The sequence below is a fragment of the Mycteria americana genome, chromosome 4, assembly GCF_035582795.1.
Source record: "Mycteria americana isolate JAX WOST 10 ecotype Jacksonville Zoo and Gardens chromosome 4, USCA_MyAme_1.0, whole genome shotgun sequence".
Lineage (NCBI taxonomy): Eukaryota > Metazoa > Chordata > Aves > Ciconiiformes > Ciconiidae > Mycteria > Mycteria americana.
Genome location: NC_134368.1, coordinates 32,076,092 through 32,096,009, shown reverse-complemented (window position 1 = coordinate 32,096,009; position 19,918 = coordinate 32,076,092). Strand labels below are relative to the sequence as shown.

Sequence of the window (19,918 nt, the reverse complement as noted above, 5' to 3'; positions counted from 1 at the left end):
TATCCTTAACAAAATAGTTTACAGTACAACTGTAGATAAGCAAAACTGCATGAGTGAATGAAGAGACCACGCTCCCAATTCAGCATTTTTATTTGAGTAATGAATCAAATTTTATAATATTAATGTTATTTTTCCAGTGACTCATCATTAAAAAAAAAATTTCAGTGTGCTAATGAAGACTTAGTTATATACAGTTGACATGGTTTATAGCACCAGGATCCAGAAAGAAAAATGAAACAGAAACCATTCACTTAGCACTTGGCACATAGATACCCAAGAATAACAAGAAAATTAACATTAGCCATTTTTTTTTCCACCCAGTAGCATACAGCTGTGCTATTAGATACCTACTGCAGATACCACTTCTGGAAACTTGTATTTTGCAGCTTCAGAGAGATAACTAGTAGATGCATTTCAGAGATAATGGATTATCTGCCATTACCTGCCACTTCAAACTAGAAAGCTAACTAGTCATTTTAAGTGTAAATAGGTCATCAGTGACTTTAGATATGATTCCACAGTCACATCAGGTGAGTATCAGTCTTGGCTGCTATAAAAGGAGTACTACCAACCACTTCCTCTTAGCAGTGAGCCTCCCTCCTGCTACTGTGGCTGCCATCAGATACATATAAGCACAACACACAACTGTACAAGTGCTAGTGTTGTCACATCGGAAGTAATAGGAATATGTCACTAGATATGACAGGAAAGTGGCAAACCTCCGCTTTGGTGACCCTTACTTATGTCCAGGTGAAGTGACCATGCAATCATGATTACGGCCACCAGATGTGACAAAGCAGCAGCAAAATCCAAGGGAATCTGCAGGTTAAAAGCAGGTGTTTCTGGTTCTTGGTCAGTTACACCATTTGTAGGAAAAGGGTCTAGGAATGAATGTTCATCAACCTTGCTTTACAAGGATTGTGTAGAGTGTGACGGGCTTTCAAGCCAGCATCTTTGTTAAATCCACTGATTTTAGTATTCTGGAGTGATGTGAAATTTAGTTTCAAAATCAGCTTCCTCAAACCGATCCTCTTTTGAATATGCCAGTGAGGATCAAAAAGGAACATTCTGAGCAGATGATTGTTTTATGGTTCTGAAGTATATAATGCACAAGATAGGGATGATGGTTCTGTAAGAAACATGGTTATAGTTAATGGAAGTGCACTGGAAATTTCTGCATTTCTGGCCCAATCTAGTCCCATCATTCAATAATTCACAAAAGCGTAATTTGGCAATGTCTGAAAACTATGTTGGCTCTCATGTAACCTTTGTGAGTGAAACAAAACTATCATTACACACCAGAGCAAACTCACATTGATGATAAGAGCCAGAAAAATAGTATTTCTAGGTGGAGAATAGTTTCATAAAACCACCATACCATTTCTAAGCTTTCTGTCCTGTTCCTTCAGAAGCCTTTCAAATACTTTCAAAAGAGAAGAAGCATTAAAAAAGTGACCTTGGTTAGGCCATTACTTTGGCAGAAAATGCAAACGTGTATCATCTCCACAGCTGTGCTGCGTGTTTTGATCTTGTCAAATCCCAAAATGTAAGATGTGCAAGCCACAAAGTAATTTGCTGCTGCAACATTGCAGTAGGTAGGTGTTACGCTCCCATACATGCAAGGTATGAAGGGACACAGTACAGTATCTCTACTTTGTTTTTCTGAAGAATTACTACTGGTTACTAAAGATCTTGTGGCAAATTTGATACATACAGCTTGATGCTATTTTTAGCCTCCTGGTTTCTTGGCCATATTCCAGTTCTGGTAATTATGCATTTTTGTTGAAAATATTCCTGCATTTTCTCCTGGATTTTCCATTCTTGCTGTATCCTATTATCATTACTACTTTCCATCATAGGAGCATTATCCTTTGTATGAGTAATGAAAGTATTAGTTTCATTTATATCACATTGTCCTCAATTGAAAGCTAGCAATAGAGTATTATGAATCAGTAGGTAACAAAAATAAGTGTTTTTACTGGTGCTTTTTAAAAGTCTTCCAGTGGAAAAATTGAGTTCATGGTTAGCTCTTCAGCAGCATTGTTGCTAAAGAGGTTTCTCTCCCTACAATACTTTTGCATAAGGCTTTGGTCACAAGGTGAATCAAATGGGGAAACTGATCTACCTGAAAGGTAATCCAGAAAGAAAAATCCATGGGATTTTGCAGCCAAGTACCTTACTTCATTCCAGACACAAACACTAATTAAGCTTCTATAGATACACATTTGTAATTACGCTTTCAGATATATTGCTGTTTTGAGATCAACTGAAAAATAAACACCCTTGTAACCGAGAAAGAAAACTGTGAATATTTACATACTATTACTACTGAGCAATGTTTTATTTTAGAGAAAACAGTTCGCTGGTATGTTCTACTGCACGCAGAACAGGTTTATACTAACATAATCACTGGACATATAAGCATATTCGAGTCCTGCAGTAGGCAGTATGGCTGGAATCCGTTACAGTTGTACATAAAAGAGTGTGCGGTATCAGTTAAGTCATCTCTCTGATTAACTTTGATACCTGATGCTGTTTGTATTTATTAGCTGGGCTGTTTCACAACTTTCTCTGCCAAGTCAATAATACAGACACATCTTACAGTTTTTATAAGCTTTACCAGCACACAAACACAAGAATGCTAACTTTTATTACCAGAGATAGTCCTGCAAACTCCTATTAAGCTGTGTCTTCCTGTGCTGAAATGATACCTTTTCTGAACAAATCTATACTTCATCACTGTGTAGTCTGCCTAACAAAAATACTTCAACTCCATACAGGGCACTTCAGTTTACCAAGTTCACAATTACTCTTTTACCTTGCAGCCACCCCCCCCCCCCCAAACCGTAAGGATTAGAATGAGAAGAATGGACTGAAATTGCTGCTTTTCAGTCAGAAGGCAGGAAATTTACTTGCTGTGAACCTTCCATCAGTTCAGTGGTCCAGAAATCTCTCAGACCTCAACAGCCAATATTAGTACTGTACAATACAAACTCTACAAACCATGCAATATTAGTACCACATTTTTAAAGTTATAGCATTTTATTAGGTGTTGAGATTTTAAACTCAGCTAGAGTAATTTCTTATTTTTAACGTTAGGTAAGACTATTTTATAAAACCGGTATTAAAAGCATTGTACACAGACAAAAGGACTGAGACAGTCAAGTCTGTTCTCTGCAACTCCGTGTATGCATACCGATAAAAGAAACCACCGACCACCGCCAGTACGGGTTGCTTGCATCCCTAAATAACTTGTGGTGGCACGTCTGTTCCCAGAGAGCATCCGAGATGCTGCTTATTCCCCTCCGGGAATGAACGTGGGACCGGCTACACGGTACCGTCTCATACGTTCAGGCACTGCCCGGAACGGCGGTTTGTACCGGCTTTGCTGTTTCAGTAGGGACGCGCCTCCGTTGGCGGAACCCATTCCGAGGGCTCGCCGCTGGGCTCTGCGCCCGCCTGCAAAACAAGCCCCGGAGGGAGCATCACGCCTGGCAGCCGCGGCAGCCGCTCCGGCGGCCGGGCCACCCCGGCTGTGCCGCAAGGCGGCACCGCTCGCAGCCTGCCCCGGCGCCGCTGTCCGGAGGCGGAGCGCGGCCGGGCACCGTTCCCGCTCCCCGTCTCCCCACCTCGCAGCCCGGCTACCGTCAGCCCCGCGAGCGGTCGAGCCCTGACGCTCCGAGCTGGAGCCGTGGCGCTGATGGGTCTCGCCGAGCCGGGCTTCCCCAGTCCCGAGGCGCCCGGACGCGACCCCGGCCCCGCGGGAGCGCCGCCCCCCGCGGCCGATGCCGAAGGCCCACGCCCCGCTCGGCAGCGCGGCCGCCGCCATTTCCTCCTCGAGCGGAGCGGAGCCGATCGGAGCGGGGTGAGGTGAGGCGAGGTGAGCCGAGGTCAGGGAGGCGCGGCGCCCACTGCGCCTGCGCAGCCCTCCCCCCACCGTGCCCAGCCGGCTCCCAGGCGGGCGGGCGCGCACGCGTAGAAAGGCGGGTGGAGAGCGGGGATCACCTCCCCGGCCGCCGCGCTGCGCATGCGCGGCGGTGGCCCCCCGCGAGGGGCTGGGGTGCTGCGGCTTGCAGTGCGCCTCGGCGCACGCGCGGTGGCGCGAGGCGCCGCGGCTGCCGGCGGTGGGCTCGGCGGCGCAGGCGCTGTGGCGGGGGACTCCCGGGCCCGGCTGCTGGTGCTGCCGCTGGAGGAGGCTCTGTGCCGGCGGCGGGCTCGGGGCTGCGCGCAGGGAGCGGCGTTGGCCGGGAGAGGTCGGGCGGGCAGCGGCCGTGCGGGGCCGGGTAAGGAGCGCGCTGCGGGGCGGGGCGGGCGGCTCCGCCGGGCCCGGCTGCGGCGGAGGGGAAGGCGGGGGACGCCGCGGAGGGGAGCCGTTAAAGTTTGACAGCGCCGGCGGGTCCCCCGCCGCCAGGGCAGCGGCGGCGCGCGGGGAGGGCAGCGGCTGCCCTTGGGCAGGGCGCGGGCGGGGGCGGCCGCCGCCGGGGGCGGGGGGCGCTCGCGGGGCACCCGCTAGGCCCGGTGACCCACTTTGCTCCTGTCACAACTCCCGGGCACGTTTGGAGCCCTGCCCGCCTGGCCCGGCGCCCGCCCGGGCCGCTCCCGCCCCCGCCGCCTGGGCTGCGCGCAGGCAGGGCGGGCGCGGGACTCCCTGGCATCCCCCGCCGCCGTGCCGAACCGAGCCGCCGCCGGCCCCTCGGCGGTGGGGCGGGCAGAGCCGCGGGCGGCGCCTCCCCCCGGGGCACGTCCGCCGCCGCTACCCTCCGTGGGGCGGCTCGTCTCGCGGGTGCCGGAGGGGCTCGCCCGCCTCCGCCGCCTCACGCGTGGGGGAGCTTTTCCGCGGCGGCTCCGCGCAGCGCGGTGAGCGGGGTGTGTGGGGGGCTGTTTACACGGCGGGCAGGCGGCTGCGCGGGGGCCGCGGCGGTAGGTGCCCGCCCGGCGGCTGGGCCGTGCGGAGGCGGCTGGGCCGTGGCGGGCCCCCGGGCCCTCCCTGCGTCGGGACAGCTTTGCGGGGCCTCGGGCTCCGGGCGGTTAGAGGGTGCCCGGCGCTCCTGCGGCACAAAGTCTCCCTGCGGCAGGTGGACTGGAGCTGCGGAGTACAGGGTTGGGTACGCACTTCGTGGGCTTTTTTTTTTTTTTTTCCTCTGACAACTTCATCGCGGTGCCTACAACGTGTTTGTGCTCTTAAACCTGAGGACTTCTCGGTAGCCCCCGGTCCTCTCCCGGCTTACGTGCATTCTTAAAATCAGTGTGTCAAATACTCCGTGCGTGCGTCTGTGAAGTATGATCAGCGAGGGACTGGAAATCCGTGGTACTTCATTTTTGTGTTTCTGTTAAGGTAGATTTGGATTTTTGGTTGGCTTCACTTTCAAATTCTTGGTGCGTTAGGCCTGGATATAAATCTGAATTTTTTTTTTATGAGGAGGAGTGCTTATAAATTAATCAAACATATTCGTAGTGAGATTTTTATAAGGCCGTTGTTTTCATGTACACGTTAAAAGTTGACCTACTAAGAGGCACAAGGCAAGTCAGATGTAGTTCTAGCTGGGATATGAAGTGGCGTGTAGAGGTGGAGTGGCTGATCGTAGATCCTGATCCTCTAAATCCTTCAAGTAAGTATTTTTTTTATGACATAGTTTGACAAGCAGTGCTTTTGGTGGCAGTGTTGACTTAAACAGGCCTCTCTGTTCCTTGCTCCCAGCTCTCACCTCGTTGCTGCCCCCCTCAGTTGTACCAGCACAACAGTTCATGGAACCGTGTCCCATAACTGGGTTGGGGAAATGATCCAGGTTAAAATTAACTACCTTTTTTTTTTTTTTTTTTAATGTGGTTATATTTAACCTAGATCATTTCTCTGGGTGACAGGTGTGCCAGAAGGCAAGAGGACTGTTTAAGCAAATACTCTAGTGAAAGAAGTACTTGAGAAATACACCTCAACTGTGGTAGTCCTGGCAAAGTTCAATATGAGCAGTTGCAGTTGTTTCACACTGTTCAGTCTTACAGGGATAAAATTTATTTTGTCTATGAATATCTGTGGGTTTTGGGCCTGTTATGTGAAATTAGACAGTATTTGATTGTTATAATAGAGGAATTCTATTCATCAGGACAAGTAACTCTGCAATTTTTTTTTTTTTCAAATAAACTACTGATTTTCATACATATCCATTTAAGATACTTTCTCAAAAGTGTTACAGACACTGCTTTCAGATTACCAAACATTACATGTTTGGGTTAGAGTTTTTTGGTTGAGTGTGAATGCTAGCGTTTTTAAGGTCTGAGAATTTTGTTGGTAAGGTAAGAGTTACGTCTTAAACAGTCCAAACAGGAAAAAAATAACTCCTGGGTTGATATTTAATAGTTTAAGATGTCATTAACCCATGTCTTGTTTTTTATTTCTTCCGCTTCATGTTCTTACATAGCAAAGTTTAACACATCAAGGTAAAATAAAAGGATGTGAGGAAAGCAGGGAGTATTTTCTTTTTTAATGCTCTAAGGTCTCCATAAACTCTCTGTGGTAGCTAATTTTATACTTTTTGTACTCAGCGATTTAAAAACTGAGTGGTAATTAATTAAAATTTAATTTGTAGTGTTGGTTAATTATCTTGTTAGTATAGAATCTCACCAAAGTCATGAATCTTCATGGATGGACTGGTCTTGCCAAGGAAATTGCTGCTTTCGAGAGCTTTGGGCTTTTGCTATTTTTTTTGGCCCTATTCTAAGTTTGAGCAAAAAGCTGAAGATATAAATTAGTAGTAGAGATATTGACCCCCACGCTCCCCACATGTTCTTTATATGAAAAATTTTTATCAACTTGAAAAGTTGTGAAATTTTGTTGCTAAAAATAATAGGCTTGTGTTGAAAATAGTTGTGAATCAAAAATGCAATTTTCTCCTCTAGGTAAGTTCATCATTTGAAAACAGCTCCTTTTTTAGCTATGCACCCCTTCAGGAGAGATGTATAATTTGCTGTCTAAAGCTGCAGCCTAATTTTGTAGATTGAAGAATATGGATAGTTCTCTTAGTACCCTAATACATAATAATAGAACATACACAATATAATTAGGAAGAAGTGGGATTACAGCTAAGATGCTTTTCATCACATTGTAATGAGTTAGTTTTTCTTCAGGAAAAGACTTTGGTAGATGTTTGAAGTGAAGAAAAGTGCATTTTAGTGTTTCAGCCTTTTTAAAGTACTTGTTTTCGTATGAACACTAGAAATTGTAAAGGCCAGATGATAAAGCAGATCTAGAAATGTTTCTGAGGATAGATGGCATTAGTAGATAGTTGCGTGGCAAAGGCAGCAGTAGTTGTTCCTTGCTATTCTTACCTTCTATTTATTTATTTTGCAATGTATTTTTAACCTTTCTACATTAATTGAGCTGGGTCACCCTGTAGAAAGCTGTACTGGTACCACTGAAGGGGTGGCACAAGAACAGGAGTGAGTCTCCAGGCTGCTGGGAGAGCAGTAGCTGTTTTAAGGTAGCTTTATCTCTGGAGGGGAAAAAAAATATCTGTGAGACTACAGACAGACAGTGGCCAAACCATTAAACTGTGTCTCTCTCATGTTCTACTACTATTGGTATTATTATTTTGAATTTAGTGGTCTTTCAGAATAGAAAGAGGTGTAGGAAGCGCACCTTCAGTCACATAGCAGATTCTGAAATGAAAGATTCCAGTGTCTCAATGTCACTGTGCCACAACCAAATTCGGCTATATGCATTGGGAAGGTATCTTGTTGTCTTCTGTGGGTGGTCCACCTGGGGAAAACAGCTTACTATTGCAGTTGGTTATTTTGTTAATTTAGTTAATCGTGGTCTGTAATAATTTGAAACTGTTTGTCAGACATTCCCCTGTTCGTTTGTTGCAGGAGTTAAAGATGTGAAATGCAAAATCACAGAAGAGGAAGGAGACTCATGGTTAATGCAGCTGTGTGCTGCCCTGAAGGATTGAATTCTCAACCCCTACTGCTGCCACAAAATTCCTTTGTAATGCAAAGGCTGCTTTAATTTTGGCATACCTCATGCCTGAGTGTTTAATTTTATAGCCTTAATATTCTCTTACTGTACTTTTTGTGTATAATATAAATTCTTAATTATAGCCACTTTTAGAATATGTAATCATATATGTAAAAAGTTTTGATGCTCTGCTGTTCTCATGTATTTGCTATTATGTAGAAGCAACAAGGCTTCATTGGTTCTCAGATTTTCAGCAGTTTAGCGTTGCATACTTTGGACTCTTTCCAGCTGTTACATTTTGTCATTAAAATCACTGAGTTAGTTTTCTTATTCTGCACTGATGTTCTGAGGAGCATTGCTGAGTATATTATAAAATCATCATTAGTAGTATTAATATTTTATTAAATATAGATCCTTAAAAATTAAATATACCCTATGAGATTCCAGACTGCTAAAGAAATATTTAGAGACTGAATCTTATGAAGCTTAGTAGATACTATGGGCATTCCTCATCTTCATGATAAAAATGTAGCCAAATTAGGCATAAAAGTGGCTACTTAAATGCTTTGTCCTTATAACTATGTGTTTAATAATCTCAGAGTATGTGAGAAAGCTTCAGTTTTGAAGCTAACATTACTTTACCCATAATGACAGCCTGGTACCACAAGATAAATGGCGCTAGAATATTATGCTTGTGTTAAAACAGAAGAAAACAGGAATGGAGTAAGACAGATCCATTCAAAGTGGATTTAAAAAATAAATATATGTGGCCTTGTTCTTCTGTAGAGGTCTTTTTAGAGTTCCATTAAAAAGGATATTTGCAGGTATCTCTGAGAAGGCTTTTGACATATGTTATTTTGGTATATGGCCAGATCCATAAAATAATATAGAGGAGTCAAAACTGTGATTTAGATGGATTTTGGGTATCTAGCCCCAAATAAAATTGTAATTGTGTGTTGGCTAAATTTTACAGGTCTCTATGTTTTCACTAGTAAAGTTTTCCAAACACATTGAAATTTTGTTCTCACTCAGATCTTCCATAATCTTGTCACAACTGAGCATCTTGGCATCTAAATCTGTTTACTGTTCATAAATTAGGCAATCTGTAAATTAGGCATTCACTTGTCCAAAGATATGTTCAAACCACACCTCGGGCACACCTATGGGATTGGACTCAGACCAACACCCTGTGGTGACTCTCCCTTTTGTTCAGAAAAGCAAAGAGAGGAGGAGGAAGAGGTTTTGTTGATGTCTCCTTAAAAAAAAAAACAAACAACCAAACAACAAACCAACAAAACCCCAAACCCTAAAAATCCACTCTTCCTTGTGTACAAGATGATTAAAGTCTAATTGGGCCAAAGAGAAATACTAGGCCACTTATTTTCTTGGAGAAAAAGGAGGGGAGTACCTGTGTTCTGGCCTGTGTTCCAAAAACTATTTTATATTTTCTTCCATTTAAAATTTTACGTGCCATTAGGAACTGGAAACCAGGACTTGTCTCTCTCATTTGGGTGCCCTTCTCCCTAGAGAGGCATGCATACTGCTGGTTCTGCTCTGTCCCGCAAAGCTTTACTTTTTATTTTTTCTTCCATGTTCTGAAGATTGCCACTGAAATGAAAAGTTATGAGTTGATCATCTTCCCAGTGCAACACGAAGCCTGCTGAGAGGTTATGGTTTGAATCCCTTCTCACAGAGTAGAGATTGGCTTTCAGACTTCTCTGTTCCGAGTTACTGTCCTGTAACCCCATGCTGCTGAACTAAATAAGAGCACATCTTTTTCCTCCTGCTGGCATGTTAAAAGAATTTATTACTCCTGTTTTGGTGGGAAAAGCTTAGCTATGTATGTCAAGGACAGGGACCAGGATTGTGAGTACTAACCTTTACCTGTGTCCTAGGCCTTCAGAAACAGGTGAAGATGAAGGCATAATATTGTGTTCACTGCTTATCTTTATGGTTCACATCTCTACTAACTTTTTCAAAAGTCTTGCTGAGTGACGCAACTCTCCCTGGCTTTGCTGCTTTAGAATTGTGGATCCTGTTGTATGAAATCCCCTGTTTGTGCCCTGCTAATAATCTCATTTAGTGAAGACTATAGTTTAGGGCAGTATTGCCTATTACAGCCACAGCAGGCAGCAAAACTTAACTTACTCATCACATGGTAGTGGGGTTGCTGTGGGACACTTAGAGAAGGAGTACCTGGGAACTGGCTGATCATCCAGCATGATGTCTAAATTTTAAGTGCTTTGTAGTAGGGTATAGTATTGCTAATAACGTCATCTGCAAGAGTTTTTAGCTTGCAGCTCCACAAGTTTGTGAGTATATCTCAATTCCTTGCAGAAGGATGATCTCAGATCCCATAAGCATCTCATTATTTGCTGAACTGGTAGATATCCAGAAAGTTCCAGCACTTTCTTTTAAATACCATTGGGGCAAGCGTTTGTGAACATAGAGGAGGCAGGCCTGTAACAAGTGGCTGTTGTAGGAGGGAGGAAAGGTAATGTGTGAATTTCCTAAAATGTGCATTAGAAATCTTGAGGAAATACATATTTTTACATATTAAATTATGATCTTAGAGAATGAAAGTATGAGACACTAAGCTGCCTAATAAAAAAGGATACTGCAAAATAAATTATATTACTATAGCTAATTTCATATTTCCAATTCTGAGAATGCTGCTGCTGTTGCAAATAAAACATAAGTCACCATTTTTACATTTGACTAAAGTTTTTAATAACATAGTACATGTTAGTTCCTGGCATTTAAGAGCATTTGATGTGTTTGGTGGCTATTTCATTGCATGTTTAATGTAATGTCAGAGACTGGTTTTGCCTTTTTAGTTGTGGCTATTACTGACATGATACCCTGACAGAATAATATTCCATCAGTTTGGTGGCCGCTGGCAAGAAGGTGGTTGTGAATTCGGAGAGGGTAAACTCCTGCTGATGGGGCAAGGTAGAAGGTTCGTAATTTTTCAGATGGATCTTGTCAGAGAAGTGCCAAAGGTTTGGATTATCTGAGTTTTTGTCAATCATCAAAAACTTCAAGATATATTAGGGGAAAAACTGTCTTGGTACATGGAGTAACTTTCCCAGTCCTTAGTCCCCTAAAGGCATATTTGAAACCTAAGTGTGAAATTGTGAAAAGCCAGAGAAATCGGGAAATGTGTTGCCAAAATCTGCTTATTTCCCTTGGCTCAGTAAACAACCAAGAAATTTTCTCCATTAAAAGCTGTAGGGAGTTGCCTTTTTTTAAGCCCGATTTCCTAAGGAAACATGATTTATGCTTTTTCCTTGTTTTCTCTCATTCTTTCCTTACAGATTCACCAATAGCTTCTGAAATCATTGACCAAGTGCAACCATGTTTGTAGGAGGGATAGAAATCTCAAAGACCGTAATGTTCCTACAGGTTTTGGGAAAATAGGCAAACTGGGTAGAGAGAAACGTTTGTCATTACCCTCTCTTGAGAGAGAGATAATGCAATGCAAGTTTGGCATCGACCTGTTTTTTTTCAGCACTCTCTGGCTCTGTGTTGGATAGGAGAACAGGAGGTGGTTGTATGTGCCAACGGGGCTTGAGGAGACAGGCAGAACATTGGGCTGTTTTGGAAGGTGATGGGGACTGAGAATATCGTGGTGTGTCAGAGGGACAACGGGAGAGGAAACTGGCTTCTCATGGTGGGGGAGAGGAGAGTAGAGCTATCAGAACTGTGCTTTACTGTCTGCTGAAGAACTTGCTTAATGATAAGCTGGTAAAAGATATTTTGACCGTTAACCAGGGAATTATTGTCCTGATCAGAATTAGATGATACTATGTTTCACTGACTGCAAGGTTGTCTGACTCTTAGTTTGGTTTAGTATGTAAAATAAATCCTTCTGAAATTAAAATAGTAGCTTTAAGCTGTGATTAAATTCATATTTTCCCATTGTTTTTTGGGGAAAAAAATGGCTTTGGTGTATTTCTTTGAAAAGACTAGAACGTAGACCTCGCTTTCAGCAGTAAAGAGGAAAAGAAAGGGTAGCTTGAGCTTAAGACATAGGACTTCTCCATTTAAAGGCCATAGCAAGTAAGTGCTTTTAATAGGGGACAGATAAAACTGAAAGGGTACCATCTAAAGATTTCTGTTTTACCAGTTACTGTATGAAATATGTTCATTAATAGCCAAAGAATAAGATTTTTCTCTAAGCATAAGAACAAAAGATAGTACCTCCCAAATGGGATTTCCTGTAAGCCCACTCCTCTGTCTTGTAACATGGAGTTATTAGTTGAAAAGCAGGAGCTGGACTTCTGTCTAGAATGATATTTCTCTGGTTCTTTCCTGTCTTGCCTATATTTGCATTACCTATTAATTATTATAAACAGCAGACTGAAATTTACCTCGTTATGTTCAACTTGTAAGATTTTTATCAAGTCTCAGTGGAGAATTGTAGTGTGTCCTGCTGATAGATTTAGAGAAACTTCTCATAGCCTTAGTAATGGTGAAAGTGAAGAAAACTTTATTAGCTTGCTACTTTCATTTCTAGAGAATTCCCTGCTCAATAATGTCAAATATACTTTTCAAGGCTTCAGTAACCAGTATAATCTTCACAAATTTTATAGTATTCACAAATTTTAATTCATTAATTTCAAGTATTAAAATACTTCAGTTTTAAAATATCATAATGGACTGCAAAATAGTTAGGTGACTTTGACTTGTGCTTAATTTAAAGTAGTTTTCATAGTAACAACAAATATTCTAAAGGAAACCGGATTTTCCTCTGACTGTGAGTAGAAAAGCAAGTAGCAGCATGAATCACAGCTTCCAAGAACTGTCAGAATAGGAGTGCAGATTCTTCCCCTCCACACGCACACGCACTTTCCTCACTGTCAAGTTTAATGTAGTAATGTGATTTAATAAAGTTTTTCTTGCCATCCAGAGCAGCAACATTCATTATATGTAATCAAGCTACTACTAGCAGTTGCGTGGTTGAGGATGAAACTAGAGTTTGGAACTAGTATGGTAGTTCCAATGATAACTCTCTAACATCTCAGCAATTTTGCTTAAAATATGTTTTCTGAAAATGTTTTTGTTGTTAAAATACTGTACTTCAGTTTTTTTTCAAATTGTTTTTTTTTCCAGCTCAGAAGCAGTAGTTAAACATTTTGTGCTGCACTAAAGCTTTGCATGATGTTTCATAGATAATAAGATACAGTTCCAGCCTTGAAGAGCTTGTGATCTGAATTTCACTGACGTAGAAAATGAGGAGAATGACCTCAGAAAGGGGGACAAGGATTCAAATGAATAAGTGAGTCATAGTGAGTGAACTAAACAAGTTGTCGTTTCTAAGAATAGAATAAGGTAGATCAGCAAGGAGGAAGATGAGAATATAGAAGCAAAAGACAACATAAAGCAAGTCCAAATAGTATAGGGATTTGAAGGAAAAGAGGGAGAATGTGTTATTTTGCAGGATCTGGAAAGCATCATAAAATCAGAAGAGTAGTCTGAATCAAGAGTAACTAGAAGGTGTTGGGAAATGGGGCAGGAAAAAGATATGTAGAAACTTATAAATTATGTTGATGGGTTTGGCTTTTGTGAAGAAAAATAGATGAGACAGGAAAAGGATTTGAGAATGTGCTGGTTTGATTGGTTTGGCAGGAAAGTCAGGACACAAATTCTAGTACTAAGAATTTGTTTTAACCCCTTAAGATATTTAGCTGTCAGTTTAACTTGTTTTTAAAGTGAGTGGCAAAACAACAGGCAACCGTGCCTGAAAATTCAATCTCAGGCATTCATGTTGCTCTGTCAACTACCTCCTATTACACCCAGTTTTTGTATAAGCTGGAGGACTTTTTATGAGTTTCAGCACAAGTGAGGTGGGGCTATAGAAGCCTCTAACATCAAAGGTAATTGAGGCACTACCACTTTATCCAAGTCAAAAGGATCACAAACTTTTTTTCATTAAAATAACTAAAATTGCTTTTCAAAATTTTAATTAAACTGGTACTACCTTTATATGGACAATTAAATTTATGGTTGATTTATATTTAGTTATGTTAATCTTCGTATTGCTGGCATAAGAAATGAAAAATAATCTCTTATAAACTTGTATAGATTGGTTTTTAAAATGGCACCTAGGCACTTCCTGCCCTGTAGAGTATAGTTTGCCATTTCTTATCTATATACTGGTATTTGATTCAAAACATTGATTTCTAACATTAGAATATTTCATTTTACTGTACAGAAAAGTAGATAAGTAGATGATAATGGTCTACCTTTCTTATCTCATGACACTTGTCCAGTAGACCTTCTTCAAACATTGGCATTCTTCTTCCCCAGCTTGACAGCTTCTTCTTTCTATGTTGTATGTACTGGGGGACAAAATGGTAAAGAACAGGGGTTTTGCAGTTCCTTTTCTTTTGTTATCTTATGTCAAAGGCAATCTGCCTATCCTTGCGTATGATGGAAGGAAATAGATTCATGTATACCTTAAAGGATATACTTTGCCACATGGGAGTGCTGAATAGAAAGTATAAATAGTGATAACTAGCAGTAGTTTTCCCAGCAGGATTGTCAGCAGTAGGATTATATTACCAAATTGGTGCATCCGTATTTAAAACACAGCACTGTATGTAGGAATACAGAATTTGTGATCTATAATAGACAGGGAGCTATTCCTTTGTGGAATAAGTAGAGTGTTTGTGTATAGAAATATCTATTGTATAGTAGCTTCTACTCAGTACAGTTTACTGAAATTAGTTTTTCATTAGTGAGGGGAAGATGTTTGAGTCTTTCTTATGATGTTGTGTGCCATGTTCTCTGAGAGTTTTAAACTGTGTTACGAGGTAGATCGCATGTCCTGTTTGAACCATAATAGACACATGCAGTTAAGATTGTATTGATGTATTTTCTTTCCAGAAATTTGCCTGGTGTACTATTGATGTTCTGCAAGGTCATAATATACCCCAAAGCAATTGTAATACAATAATTGTAATATTAATGTTTTGTAGGCAGTGTTAGTACTGTAATTTTAATGTTTCCATAAGGCTGTTGCATTTGTCTCGCGGATTTGGATTTCAGGCAGTGCTAGAGCTACGTAAAAGGTCATATGCAATTTTGAAGTTCTCCTTCATGTGTATTTACTTCATTATGTTGAATAGAGGAATTGGAAAGTGAAATTGTGGACAGTTTAGGGATGGAAATAAAGTGACTGAAATGGCAGGAAAGAAAACAGAGAGCAGCGATCAAGGGCTCACTTCTAAAAGTTGTTTTGAATGGATTCATCTTTATAAAACTGTGGGGTTTTTTGTTGTTGCTGTTTTTCAGAAGTCTGTGCCAAAGAAGACTTTTGCTCAGATGACATCACCTTTGGACTACTAATGCTATCCACCCACTCTACAAGGCACAATGCATTTCTAGGTAATTTAAGTAAGTATGTAGATTATATTGCTACTAGAACAGTAATGCGTTAGACAGAAGCATCTCTTTTTCAACCTCAGGCAAGGTAGACATTCCACTCCAATTTGAGATTGAAATTAATGTTGTGTGGGGGCAAGAATAAACGTCAAATAAGCTTTTAATAAGCTTTCATCCTGTACACCAGGGCATGGAATGAAACAATTGAGCTAACTGTACCTGAGCTGCCTCGGAAACTAGGAGGAAAAAACCCCCAAACCCTCATGATGACACTGTCCCCAACAATGAAGTGTGCTAATGTGGCACCGTGGTTTCTGGAGGCTGAATTAATATCTCTCCCAGGGATGCATTGCAGTGAATGAGCATATCTATTGCCGTGCTCACAGCTTTTTTGGGTGGTTTTTCTTTGCAGATGCTCTTGTTAAAGTGGAGATGAACTTAATACCCCATTAATTTAAGAATATGTAGAAAGCAAAAGAATGCATCTTAATAGGTTTAAATAGCAATATCTGTGTTCACACGTCATCTTATTTGTGAAAGGGTTGCATCTCCACACTTCCTTGATTGGATACTATGTACTATTCAGCTGAAGATGGGCCAGGAGGTGCAGATTTTCATCTTTGCAAGATTTGTCTTATCTTGCAGTAAGGTTTCTGATTGCTTTTTACATCCATGGTCTCGCAAAGAGAAACACACGACAAACAGGGTAGTTTGTTTAAGGTTTGTCTTATGAGTCACAAAGGGGTTTTGGTTTGATGTATCATGAGGATCACTGCCATGGCAGTAGCCTTTATGTATGTGTTTATATGATTTTTCTTTGTAAGTAGGTATTATTGTTAAACTTTTTCAGATGTTCCATTGTTTTTTTCGACTGGGTCAAAAAAAACCCAAGAAACTGATCTATTTAGGTAGATCAGACATTGTGCCAATCTTGCTGAAACTGGATTATTTTGTCTTGCTGGCAGAAAGCCTTCCTATATTCCTAATGGCTTATCATGCATTGGAGATGTCTGGTCATGCATGAAGTTTGATTGTGAATGGAGTTACAGGTAGCAGTGCTTGTAGCTAATGGTGCTTGACACTTTCGATTCTATGACTCTGGTTTTAGTTGCTTATTATTTAGCAAGACTTAAATCATTGAGCAGTAATTCTTCATGTTATATATCTGCTTCAGCTAAAACTTTACCGAAAGTCAGCCTGTGTCTGAGAATGAGATGAAGGGGGGAATGTACTGTTTTCTTGATTCAAAATGCAGTGAAAATCTTACCACTGGAAAGGTAAAGCACCTGCGTATGTTAGAGCGAGCACTTGAGGTTTTAGGAGAAAAATTAAACTGTTACGCTGCAGTATCAGGATTTTTTTTTTTGTGCCATCCCAAACTCTTACATTAGGCAGCATGATAGATTCCTGAAAATACGGTTTGTACCAGTTCAATGATTTGCCTCAATCAATTTCACCTGTCCAAATCAGATGAGGTAGATATATTCCAAATCCTTTTAGTCATAACCAGACAGAGCTACTGAGCATGTTCTAGCTGGACTGTGAGAAGTAAACAGCCCTAATCTCCTCCACTCCATTGTAATGTCAGGTACTGAGTAAGGAGACTTTCTTCTGCACTCCTTGTGCTTTTCCTTAACCCCGTCCCCATCTACTGTTGATTCTGTCCTTCAAATGCTGCTCCAGTAGTATATTGCCATAACTGTTGTGCGTTTTTGATTCAAGTTTTCTATATTATTTGATTTTTTTTTTCTTTATTGCTGCTCATGTGTTCAGAACAGATCATAATAAAATAGATTGTTTTGAACAATGCATACTGTGTGTGGTTAAAAGTTACGAAGGCATCCTGAAATGACGAGCATCCTGAAAACTTACACTTGCTGTGCATGTTTGGTGTTGCTTTTCAAGTAACCTTTTTAGACCATCAGGACCTGCTTTGTTTTATTAAGAATTTGTGTTTTCCAGGGCATACTTCAGCTTTATTTACTGCTTGTCTCTCCATGGGCTGTTTTCCTTCACCTTTACATTTTCAGTAGTCCTTTTACTTGTGCTCCTTCCTCAGAGCTTTTTTTTAACTTGTGCTGAAAATCGACAGTTTAAAACCTTTCTTCAGTTACAGAACTTTTGTATTTACTTATACAAAACCCTCTTTTTATACCTTTTTTCTTAATGTTTTTCACAGAAGCGTGAAAAGCAAATAAATAAATAGAGAGAAAATACTTTTGACACTGATTTGTAGAAATACAAGAGAATAGAGATCTGAAAGATGTTGCACTCTTTCGCACTGACTTGTGTGCACGTGTGAGTGCTTGCAGTAGTGCCTCTGTGCTTCTCTGGAAACGTGCCCAGGTCACTAGTTATGCAAAAACAGATTTACGCATGAGGACAGTGAAGTCAAACCATTCTCTTATTTGGATTTGTTTTTATACACCTGCTGTAGAAGTGCAATGAACAAGGAGTAGCAGCTGCACAATCAGAGCCCATCCACAAGGAATGGGAAATACAGTATCATAAGGAAGTTAATTATCTTGGTCATAATTATTGGGGCTACTCTGCCTATCACAGTGAAGAAAAATTGCAACTCATTAAATCAAAATTTGTTTAATAGGGTATAGAGAGCTGATGATCTGAAAATGGTCTGTTGGTTCCTAACTGAGATTTAAGGGAAAAAAGAGATTGTTTCTGAGCAAGCTAAGAGTTTATCCTAGGTTTTACATTTGGATCAGAGGAGTTGACTTAAATTGATGAAATAAAGTAGTAGAGTTGCTGACCAAAGCAAAGGTATGCCCTGTGCCAGGCAGAGAGGAGGGAGAGGTGCTATGTGGGAGAAATCACCATCTTGTTTGTCTAAAGATTCCAATTATGAAACAAATGAAGACAGACTTACAAGACAGGCTGGAGACTTCTAGTTCCACTTTCTTTTGCTGAAACTAGAATGTATAGTGTGGAGGATGATCTTAACATATCTGCCCCTCCCTTTTGCTTATTACAGGACTGCGCTGAACTTTCTTTTCAAATATTTTGGGTTTTTTGTGTTGAAGTGACCCAAGAGCATCTGGTATTCATGAGTTACAGGAAGACAGAATTTGTGTTCAGTACAGGAATAAATGGAATGATTTATTGCTTCTTGGATTTTTATGGATTAAAACTGTAGTATTGAATTCGTATTAAAGTTTTGTAATTGCTTAATAGGGTTTAAAAAAAAATCAATGGAATAAGTTGTATTTAATGTTGATGAAAATTGTTGCTAACTGGTTTTTTGTTATTAAAACCAGAATTACTTACAAACTTTGGGTTTTGCTTTGAAGCCCAGGTCCACACAGAAGGAAGCTTCTGAAATGAAAAGGATTGTCATTATACTTGAAAATTTTCAATTTGTGTACACGTGAAAGTTTGTATAGTGTTGTTATGTGGTTTGTTTTTTGTTTTTCTTAAAAGACACTTTTTCTTTAGGAATTGCTTTAAAGAGATCTGATTTTCTTTTTGTCTAAATTTTAGCAAATGCAGAGTGAAGCCCGTTCTTTCATTTCCAAAACTCTTCTGGAAAATTACTTGGATGCTGTATGTTGAATGTCAGTGAAACTGGTGAGTCTCTGAATATTTTGATTATTCTAAGCACCTAATGAGTTCATTGTGTGTGAGAAAATCCTGTTTATAACTTACACCACTAAGAGAAACTCTGGCATTTAACCTAAAATCTAGAAGATTAAATTATTATATAAACAAATGACATAGCTCAGAAAGGGAAAAAAAAAAAGGCAAAGATTAAGCAATATATTCCTGGCTTTACTCCTAAGGTAAAAAGCTGTGTATACACCAAATATATTTTTATCTAGTGTTTCTGTAATGAAGTTCTTGCATAATGTAAGTCGCTTGATTAGTTTCCATTAGCATTTCTGTCATGTTGTTCCTGTGGCTGTTCTCTGAGATGATGTTTAGAACCAGGCTAATTTCAGTCTTATAGTAGACTAATATTCCTGTGTCATTAATCTGCTTTTTTCTCAGTTCACATAGTTGCTTAGCCCTGGATTCAGAGATCAGTTTGAATGATTGAAGCAAACACATGTTCATATTTAGCCCTTTTAAATTTTGTTTGAGTTAGGGCAAGTTAAATCACAGTGGTAGTGCTTACATGCCTGTCTTAGTCTACACCATCTGAATTTCCAAATAAAAAACCAACACTGACATCTCTGAAAGTTCAGAGATGCCAGAATCTTCAGTTTTCTCTTGCTGTATTTAATAGCACAGGTAATAGGAGGAAATAATAAATAAACAAGAGAAAAATCTGAAAGAAATAAGCGGGAAACAAGAAAAGAAGTAAAATATTTAAAGGAAAAAAAAAAAAAGACATAAAAGATGGAGTGAAGAAACGAAGCAAAAAGAAATAGTGATAGGGATATCCAGTTTTATGTCTTCTGCTGAATTCTGGAATAGGGGAAATAAATTATTTTTGTGGTAGTCAGTAGATTGCCATGTACTATGATCTCCCTTTTTTTTTTTTTTTTTTTTTTTTACTTGTGTGAGGAGTTAAGAATAAAAGCTTACAGAATTTTTCTAGAGTCTTTCGGTGCCCTCGAGTAT

At 40.5% G+C, this 19,918-nt stretch overlaps 1 long non-coding RNA gene across 1 annotated transcript; it reads left to right on the top strand.

Annotated features, from left to right (window-relative positions):
• The first annotated feature begins 4,078 nt into the window (after positions 1–4,078).
• On the top strand, positions 4,079–18,921 carry LOC142409067 (uncharacterized). Its single transcript, XR_012775502.1, has 3 exons — positions 4,079–4,283; positions 15,251–15,352; positions 18,836–18,921. It is a non-coding gene; the product is annotated as an uncharacterized LOC142409067 (long non-coding RNA).
• Positions 18,922–19,918: the final 997 nt, after the last annotated feature.